Source organism: Bombus vosnesenskii, unplaced genomic scaffold (assembly GCF_011952255.1).
Source record: "Bombus vosnesenskii isolate JDL3184/JDL3185 unplaced genomic scaffold, Bvos_JDL3184-5_v1.1 scf7180000013379, whole genome shotgun sequence".
Lineage (NCBI taxonomy): Eukaryota > Metazoa > Arthropoda > Insecta > Hymenoptera > Apidae > Bombus > Bombus vosnesenskii.
The window spans coordinates 1238507-1248923 of record NW_022883009.1 but is presented as its reverse complement, the minus strand read 5'-3'; the positions used below and the strand labels follow the sequence as shown (position 1 = coordinate 1248923).

General features: G+C 35.0%; 1 protein-coding gene and 1 long non-coding RNA gene across 16 annotated transcripts in view; one reads left to right on the top strand and one right to left on the bottom strand.

Annotated features, from left to right (window-relative positions):
• Positions 1-1771: 1771 nt before the first annotated feature.
• LOC117237495 lies at positions 1772-10287 on the bottom strand. 5 transcript variants are annotated; one of them, XR_004494017.1, is made up of 4 exons: positions 10120-10287; positions 9921-10062; positions 3595-3783; positions 1772-3528 (listed from the first exon to the last, which is right to left on the bottom strand). It is a non-coding gene; the product is annotated as an uncharacterized LOC117237495 (long non-coding RNA). The 5 variants fall into 5 exon arrangements; XR_004494014.1 differs by lacking the exons at positions 9921-10062; positions 10120-10287 and adding an exon at positions 4824-5239 and having other exon boundaries at positions 1772-2514; positions 2583-3528; positions 3595-3945; XR_004494016.1 differs by having other exon boundaries at positions 9921-10287.
• LOC117237485 overlaps positions 5534-10417 on the top strand; it is a 72711-nt gene continuing 67827 nt past the window's right edge. For 10 of the 11 annotated variants that reach the window (XM_033501496.1, XM_033501499.1, XM_033501495.1 and 7 more), the window contains exon 1: positions 5534-5671. The gene's annotated coding sequence lies outside the window, so the exon portion shown is untranslated. Of the gene's footprint in view, positions 5672-8212; positions 8359-10417 lie in introns of those variants that run through there. The other variant, XM_033501494.1, reaches the window with a different exon arrangement.

The window sequence follows — 10417 nt, the reverse complement described above, 5'->3', positions numbered from 1 at the left end:
GTAGATACATAATGTGCAGAAATATCTGCAATAATGTGCTCTCTGTAATATTTAGTGGACGGAACAAATCACGTTTTCAGTTCCATTTGTTTTGTCCATTTGTTCCATTTGTATTTGTATTTGTATCCATAAAAATATGAAGTCGTATAAAAATCCGTAATCTATACAGGGTGGTTCGTAACCGGTGGTACAATTGGCTACACGGCGGTCCTACATGAAAAAATAAGTCAAAAATATGGAAAAATATGCAAGAGATGTATACATGAGAAAATAAGACAAGAATGTAAAATAAAATATTTTCGTTTAAGGCTTTATTTTCAAGCCCATCAATGTTGAATATGTTTAGTTAAAAACTGGTTTGATACACGCGCATCATACACTTTCAAGTTTATTTTTGTCGAAAACACATCTTGTGAACAAATTTTACTCTATATTTTTAACTTATTTGCATACGTAGTTCAATTCTTGCCGCCAGATTATTCATTTTTGTTCAGAAACGTGAATTTTGAACGGTATATGTACATCCTCTGTGATGTAGATGTAGAGTAAAGAAGGATTTTGGAAATATGGACCTTAAAGGAGTAAAAACAGGATAAACTCCTTATCCAATGAGTTATTAAAATTGGGAATGTGAAAATCAGCAAACAAACTCCTCATTACAAATAAACAAATGCGTTTCCGACCGTTTTTCGAAATTCAACTCTTAAATGGTATTCAAACAGAGAATAATAAACATAAATTGTCATAAAAATAAATACTAAGCGGGTAAATTCGTGCACGGGCAGTTAATATAGTAATAAGTGAAGAAAAACAGATTATGTATAGCACAGTGAAAGCACAATTAATTTCTCTATAATGGTTTCTCATCTGTATTTAAATTTCGAGTATGAAATCTTTCAGCTTTAGCGAAATGTTCAATCAAGAATGTTATTTGGGATATTTATAACGTATAACTTGTGTACACACGCTGAAACTTAGTATTAATTTTGCAGAAATTTAGAACTAAGGTAAAACTGAAATCAGATTTCAGGAAGTGATAAGTGAAAGGATTGTGTTTGTTTCGCGTTGAAATATATGTGGGAGATTTTAGTCAGCCTGACATACATATTTAGCGAAAACGTTTACTGTTACCTCAGATTTTTACATAATCGTTGCCTTTACCATTTATTATATACTATTGATAATTTAACGAAAAATTTTCTGATAAAATTTAGGGAACTCAACAATGAAACATCTGTGTAAGTGTAAGTATTTCTAGATTCTCTTATCAAAAAGTCATTCATAACTGAAAAAATAATTAATTGATACAAGTACATCTGTCTCCTTTTAATCGAAGAAGGGAGGAATTAGCTGCGAAGGGGCATAAAGAGTCTTTAATTGGATCTGATCAACTTAATTAGAACAATTCATGCGGTCGTCAACCGTTTGCCCAGAAATGAACCATATACATACATACAATATATGTAATGAGAATATTTCACCATTTCTAAATGTCTATTATAGATAAATCGATTTGTAATGCAAAGTAACAATCGTTCGGGATAATGATCATTGGGATGTGACACAATTTTCAAATAAATTAATAATCAAAGAAAAGTTCATAGTGGTTCTTCGGAGTCGGATATTGCTTTGAAGGAAACAGAGAAGCTCGGAGAAGCTCATCATTTCATCAGAACTTGCTGCCAAAGTTAATGATATTAAGAGTGTTACTTTTACGAAGAGAACTCAATCAGTTAGCAATAGAATTACAGAATAATATCACATCACTTGGAAGGCGAAATTTCGAGATGTTACTCTGTGTTTTTGACGAGCCTTTTCACAATGGTCAAGTTTGAAAAGTAGAAGTTACTAAAATCTAGTATTAGGTAACAATATAATAGTATAATATCTAGTAGTAATGTAGATATTTGAAAATTTCCATAAATAGTTTACAAACTTGCGAGAAAATACATATTTTCTACGAATTACAGTTACATGGATAAAATATTACCTAATCGAGCAAGTTGTTGTAAACTGTTTTATTTTTGCTTTAACAAAATCTGTATGAATAATAGTATTATTCTACTATTTAGGTATTATTCTATTATTTTATGGTGTTATTCTATTATTCTATTAATCAATCCTTGTATATAGTATTTGATATTCAGGTAACATTTGATGTCTATCTAATCGGGATAAAATGAAACCATTAATTTACTTTCTACTAAGATTTAATTAGTTATTTAATAACGTTCCTACATTTTAGTATGAAGTCGGAAAAATATCATTAAAATAGAAGTAGAAACGCAACATATTCGCATATCTTACGATATAAAAATATTTACCATACATATCAAAATTATTCCGTGATATTGAAAAAGAGGGAAAAAATTAAATAAGTCTTCTTCAAGGTGCTTCGATAATTAATCACTAACCTCTATTTTAATAGTAAGTGCCGTTATTTTCGTTCTCATGCTAGGAATTCATTTGTATATTTCCCACTCTGACTCTGAAAGATGCTTTGAGAAGCGGTTGCTGTAAAAATCACTACATTGTGTATTGTGTATACGTACGTAACTCGTACTCCATTTTACAATACCAACCTGGTTAATGTTTGTAGACGAGTGTAATTATCTATTTACTATTCAGCGTTAATTCATTGTATATCATATCATCATTCTTTGATAACTTTATGAAATATGTATCTTATGTATTATTATGAGTTTTTCACTAAGCATATATCATACATAATTCATAAGAAACCACTTTATGAAATCATCAGCATCCTCGATTTTAAAAATCCTTAGAATTATTATTTTGAATAATTAGAAATAATAGAAATAGGATTTGGAAATTTTTGCTCTTCAGTCAAATAGAAAAAACTAGATAGAGAAATTAAATTATGTAAATAAAAGGACACATCTGACGAGTATAATAAAAATATTATACTCATCAAAAGATGAGTGTAGGAAATATCTGAATATGTACGTGACACTTCAGACATGAGCAACTACGATATCATATGAGAGCTGATTTAATGAATGACAGCAACGTGTAATATAAACCTGTTGTTCATAAATTGAAAAATTAATGTCAACTAGAAAAACTAGTTTTGTAAGTATATTTTTCCAAGCACTTCCTAAGTAGGTAATGTTGCGCGCGCATCGAACGTAGGCTTTGATTAGTTGTCAATTCTACGCAATTATTAATTCAAATATGACAGACCACAAACTATACGTTTCGGCATAAATTAAAGAAGAACAACGTTCGAAACACTTTTCTTTCCTTCCAAAATAGACGTATTACAGCTATGTTGTTTACCACCATAAGCTACACCATTTGCACCTTCCGCAACGATTTACGACTTGAATCTTTCGTTGTATAGTCAGAGACTGGGTTCGGACGATTGATCATGGTTCCGTATCGGCGTAAGTAACGCGATATCCCGCAAGGAATGTTTGGTGATACCTTTAAACGTGAAGTATTGTCGACAGCGCACGTAGGACTTGACCTCGCCGCGTCAATCCATTGCCGTTCGGTGTCAGTGACCTGCCTCAAAAAAAGAAACTAAATTCCACCGGACAACAGATAAGTGGCCCCTGGCCCGTTACATACCTGCTCCTCTCATCACACATATGGCCACGAGATGGATCCTGCGATCTCTCGAGTTGAATTCAGAGCCGCCTGTCGTTCGTTTCGATGACTGGATCGATGTACCGATCGAACTTTCCTTTCGAAAGAGGTTACCCGTTAGAAATTCGGTGGAACGAAGCATTGCGTCTTCCGTCATAAGATGGTCTATGTCTTGCGTAAAACATGACAGATCGTTTGTGATGAACATCGTGCAGTCGTATTTGGTCACAATATTTATATCGGATATTGAATTATGCAAGCCTTGCAACATATTTTTATCGTCTTACTTCATTGCATATGTGTGTCTGACTATTTCATTTAGTTGCTGATAATCTGGATGAAGAAGGTAATTGTTTGCTATAATGATTTTATATAGATAGCAAGTATTCAGATATAATGTATTACACCGATTGATCAGCTGATAGAGTTTATATCTATATCGTAAATAATAAAAGAATCTTTGGCTCTGTCGTGAATACGATCAAAATATTGACTCACAATATGAAAAACAAAATATTCTAATATTAGTTGTTTGCTAATTATGTAGATAATAAAGCGCTACAAAAAAATATGAATCATTTTCTTTCGACGATTTATTAAATAATTTTTCTGTTCTACGCTGAAGATGTCTTATCACTGGATAACACGTGTTATCACAACATATGTTATCATAATATATAATATAAAGTATATAATAATTTCATTTTACCGCTGAGTTTGATTCATATACACGTTGATTGTTTTATTTTGATAGGAAACGTAATGGTATAACAGGTATGACTAACTCTGTTATTTAGATATCTGATTGTCCTCATAAAACAAATCACAAAACATATCGCTTAAGTCGATTTTATTGATCACGATTCAAGGCAATGTTTGTAGTTATGTATTCAGTCGCTCGCAGGTCTATTGAGTTGTGTACGCAGATCTATGTAATAATAAATGCTGGTCGCGTATGCATAGTTTACAACGAGATGTTTCGTGATAACAACGAGATATTTTGACAAGCAGGTGGCCCTTTTTCGAAGCAAAATAACAAGACACGTCAATGGAAGTGTAATATTTTGGCGCGTATCTTTGTGCCAATTTAAGATAAATGGATAACACGAGAGGAAACTCTATATATCTTGACAAATTGTCCTATCACTAAAAAATTTTAGAAATGCACATACTGTTCTCTCGTTTTATCCAGTCGTTTTAACGTTTCATACCGGCATTATGATAATAGAGACCGGAAAGTTATCCACGGTACATGTTGTATGTAATACCAGTGAGTTTCTTTAGTGTGTTTATCCCTCAGCGAAAAGATATTTTAGTCGATTTTCCATTTAGTTCTGTTGCAATCTCTTCTTCCGAATCATGCGTACCGATTTTCTTGGTCATGAAGCGGTGAAGCATTGTTACGCGAAAGGAAGAAAAAGGATCAGCTCGAGTATATTGGCAGAAAGAAAGCGACTTTTCGTGTTCCTTTATGTTGTCCAAATGTTAAATCGGTACGAGAGAAGAAGAGAAGAAACTGATCGGTAGCAAGCCGGCTTTACAAACACGTCCGGGGGGCCCCGCGTAACCAGTTTGTGATTGGTTAAGCTGTGTACCACGTGGCGGCGTTGCGCGGGTGGGGATTGGCCAGCACGGCCGCGCTCCGCGGGCGAAAGCAGCGAGTTTTGTTCTAGTATTTACCCCGCGGTGTAAAGTTGGCTCTCGCGCTCTCCGGTGTCCTTAAGCCTTAAGTCACGTTCCATTGTTCGCGTCGTTCCTTCAAGATCCTCTCACACCGTAGAGAATCCCTGTTGTTCTATCGCTTGTGCTTTTTAGTAGTGAACGCCATACGAATTGTGCGCCATGTTCGCGCCGCGAGCAACACGCGATCCACCGGCTATTGTGACAAGTGATACGTTTTTTTCATGAACAAGTTGGAGTGTGTGCGTTTAAATCCCATTCTGGATTACACTGGCGGTGTATGTGACTACGTACTCTTGCCGTTAGGAAGGCAAAAGTCCAGTGGTAGTAAACGACGAGGCGAAAGCACGCTGTGGGATCGTGGAATGTGCGCTGACAGGTATCCACCACCGCGCCGTCGCACTCGGAATTCACTATGCGGTTCTAACCTTTCTCTCTTTCTTTATCCTTAACTCGTTACTTCCGTCTCACTTGTAACAACGTAAGACTTGCGTGTTTACGCGATCGTCCACCTCTCTTTGCTCTTTCCTTTCTATCTTCTTTTACCTTCATTCTCTTTCTCTCTGTCTTCTTTCATTCAATGATCGCTCTCGCGCCTGCGTTGCGTCGTGGACGCTTCGCCACTTTTGACAGCTGTCACGGTTCAAGTGTGTACAGAGGCAACTCGTTTTATTTTGTCGGATGTCGATATAGAGGAGAAACCAGCGTATTATCGTTCATTATACTTCTTTCTTCTTTTTCGATATATCTGTGTTCTCGTAACGACAATTCGATAATATGCCAGTTATGATTCGTGAAATATGTTTTATTTATAGTTATAGTTGCAATTTCATTGATAAGATTCAAAAATAAATTAGTTAATTTAGATATGTGACGTACGTACGTTCTTAGTAGCGCTAGCTGCATAATTGCTCAAATTTAAGGCTCAATAGACAATAAATGGCAAAGTTGCGTTACATTTACGTTATAGAATTAACCAGCTCTTGATATAGTAATATAACTAATCTATTTATGACGTTAATCAAACATCTCTATTTCTACAATGGACAGAAGGATTAATTTTTTCTTGATAGATGTTAATCATGCGAATATTGTTGGATTACTAAACACATCTGCAGCATAAAACGTGTTATGTAAAGTGAAAGTGGCTACAGAAACGTGTTAAAGGTTGCGATGCTTGATGCAAAATCATATATTGTAAATCCAGGTTATTGAACGCTTGATTTACCCTCTGCTGTCTTATCAAAGAAACAAATAATCTATCATAAAGTAAATGTTCCGATATATTTCCTCAAAAATTGAGGAATCGATTCGAAACCAATTAACGGAAGTACCTAGCGAAAAGATTTTATCGAATACATTATTCTTAGCCCTTGGTTCTTTTGTCGCTGCGCGTTTGACTGCCGCTTTTAATGCTTTTGCTTCCATACATTGTAGTAAATTAAGCGGTAACGTGTAGTAAGCATGTATTTGGTTGAAACTATTAAATAAAGAATTACACGTGACGTGGCAAGTGGAATGAAACAGTTCGTATCCTTTTTCTTTAAGGTTGTCCGTCAAGGACAACTAACAAATGTCACGAGAATGCTGCACAATCTGAGACAGTTGAATTAAGACATTTGTTTAAGTTAAAATGTTAGTTAGCTATGTTTTAAATAAATTTCATATGTACGTCAAATATGCATGATCAGTCGTTTTGTAGTAGTAATTATATCTGTAAAATTTGTGTAGTGTAGCAATTATTATGTCGTGAATGATTGATATCATTATATCATCATGATATGACTACGATAAGGTATCGACCGATAATCATTATCTAAAATTAGATGCAGTAATTAATTTACCTCTAATGTTTTTAGCAACGTTACAGAAAATTGTTTGAATAAACCATGAAATAATTACTTTTGAAGCAATAGGCTCTGATAGATATTGATGTATTCTTTTTGCTTTGAAAGATAGTGAAGCATTAATGTGTTGCGGCGTTACGGAATCATAGTTCAGAATTGAAAAGTAGTTGCAAGAGTAGCAAATTTATCGCGTTGAAAGTAGTGGGTAAAGTAATTTATCATTCATGTTTATGGCAATATTTTACGGATGTAAAGTAGATATTTTCAATTTAATTATAGTTTTGTTTCATAAATTGAGGTGTGGAGAAACTGGTGCGTAAGATAATAATTGAGAATTACTGCCGTAAAATGAAAATGCTGCCTAATTTATCGTTCTTCTTTATATATTTCAAAAAATTATTCAAAATAGAAGAGAGAAGATATCTGGTTCTACTCTACTAATAAAATTATTACAAAAAAATAAAAACAACAGTTTTCTTTTGTTGTAGAGAAAAATGTAGTGCTGACCATTAATATTATATATTGTAGACTACTAGTAGGAAGTTATGATTACAACATGAATATGCTAATCGATTCATGGTGAATATTTATATTAAAATCTTACAAATATGAAAAAAGATTCATGAAATGCGTCATTTTTTCACACTATTATTTTCCTAGATTTATTTTTACAGTCCATATAGTTAGGAAAGGGTGCGTTATGCAACATGAAGCAGATTGTATATATACCCTGTCTAAGTTCTTAGAGTCCTTTTGTAAATTTAAAGGATCTTGAGCAGTCTTTCTTCAAATGTAACAATTCTTGTCCATCTTGGACAATTTAATGACCACTCAATCACCCGCATTTGACCCTATCTTCCATATAAATACTCATCAGCTGATTGTGACAAATTCTATAAAGAGCTACTAGGAACACACTTGTTTGTACAGAACTGCGATCCGCGTTGAATTATAGCAACTGATCGCATGATCTAGAGAGCACGTACCATATTATATAAGTCGAATGACGCAAAAAGAACGTCAATTTAGAAAATGTTTTTCCATCCCGTGGTTTGTATCGGGTATCATCCCATACGTCAGTACTCTAGATCGAGTACCGTTTAAGCACGGTATTATGCGCTCCGGCATCCTCAATCGTGACATAAAACATTGAACGTTCGCTCAAGGATCGTGCGTGCATTTTCACCTGTGGCTTGTGCATTTTCCGCTGAGTCTCACGGTAATTGATACAATTGCATTCAACGTAACTTGGTCATTAAGCGAAGTAAAGTAGCATCTTTTAAAGAACTGAAAATATCGAACGGACATTTTCTCGTTATCCGTTATTTCTTTATAGTTTCGTCTAATATTCTCCTTTTTTCCCTTTATGGACGGTATATCGTTTCCTTTTCTTGTATCAGTTCTATTGTATTTTTATTTTCATATAACTGTATTAAGTAAACCTTCCGTCTTTCGTGTCAATTATAGTGTTTTGTTTATCAGTTATATTATGTAGATCTTTCAGAGATAAATCTAAAAATATTATCACACGATAACCATATTTTGTACAAAACGTAAAGATATTGTCCTCGTATCTGCCGCTATTGAACATGAACCGACGGTATAAACAAATATAAACTAATCTTGATGAATACGTGGACGAAATCTGGAAGGAGTTGCACTGGAGGAGAATGATTATTCCAATCGTGGATCGATATAATAAAACGCAGCGATAATTACAGACGACGACGAGATATTTCGATTTCTTTGGGAAGTGGATTTTCTTTTTCAGCGTCCGGGCGTTATGAAATTACGAGCACGCGTATCGTTTTTCAGCTCGTCCAGCCGCAATAAAATTTCCTGGTGCTTTTGGCGATGTTTCAGGAAGAGAGAGCCAGCGAGAATCGCCGAGGGGCGACAACCTCTCTCGATCTTTATCCAATTACGCATGCGTAACTTCTGCTGCGCGCGGAGATTCCGGCCGCGTCGCGTTGCATCGTGTCGTTTAAATCCCCGGCCCGCGGTAATATTTAACGTTACACCACGTGCAACAAGGTAGATCCGTCGTCGTTTCTTTCGTGCAACATCGTGTGTACGTGTACATACGTGTACTTACGAGCGGCCAACGGATTCCTTCGTAGATCTTTACGGTGTTCGTATATCAGTGCGTGATTCTTCGAGGTTGATCATTACACCCACGCGTTTCTTTCGCGCGAGTATTGTTTTTTAATTAAAACACCGTGAAACCTCGATTTCAGTGGGCGGTGAGAGGCGCGAGAGTAAATCGTTTCACGGTCATCGTTGAAGGGATCTGCGCAGAATCGATCGAATCGAAATTGCGTATTTGTTTAAAATAAATTGTATACGGGATCTTGCAGCTTGTTGTAAACAGTTAGAACGCTTGTTCTGTAATTTAGTTTAATTTATGAAAAGAATTTTATTCTTTTGCGTTTAATTGCGTTAAATAATTTTGCGTCTTAATGCGTTTGTTGCATATTGCTTTAAATAAAAAACATTAATGAACAATTTAAAATATCTAAACATCATGCAATCCTCTATTTTGCATGAATAAAGTCATTACATGTTACTTTAAAATTTACATTGAGTAGGTAATTTCACGGTTTGAATAAATAAGTCGTTTATATAAGTAAACATAACAATTGTACACTGACACGAGCTTGTGAATATAAATAATAAATTAAGTAATCATTAAGGAGTCAAATTATGTAGGCAATACAAAAATAATCAGTTATGAATAGCAAAAGCGTAGAAATGGAATTCAAACCTAAAAGTTAAACATACCATTAATGCCACAGAAAATGTACATCATCTGTCCATTTTTTGAAATAACGGTCGTACCACTAGTACCTCGCGTTTCTTTGGAGCAGTTGGTCTATTAACCACAGTAACGAGAATAAATAATTCCGCACCGTTTCGTTATTTGCTGCAAAGCAGAAAATTGCGTCACTGAAATTATACGCGCCACGTAGCTACTACTTACTCCCGCCTAACGATTCCTCTAACGGGCATTAAATTTCACCTATAAAGCGTACTGTTCATTTTCTACAATATTACCGGCTACCCAATCGCCGTTTAGAATTCGAAAGAGCCATTGAAAGTTCCGCGAATCGCTACGGTTCATAAACTACTGACAAAGTCTTCGTGATCATTTCGATTCTGTGCACGCAACACCGCTTCGTAGGTTTAACAAATCACGCATCTTTTCCGTTACGTAATTTCTCGCGAACTGCCTTTTTTCGCTATATTCTCAATCTTTGTTTTTCTTGTATAAGCACATT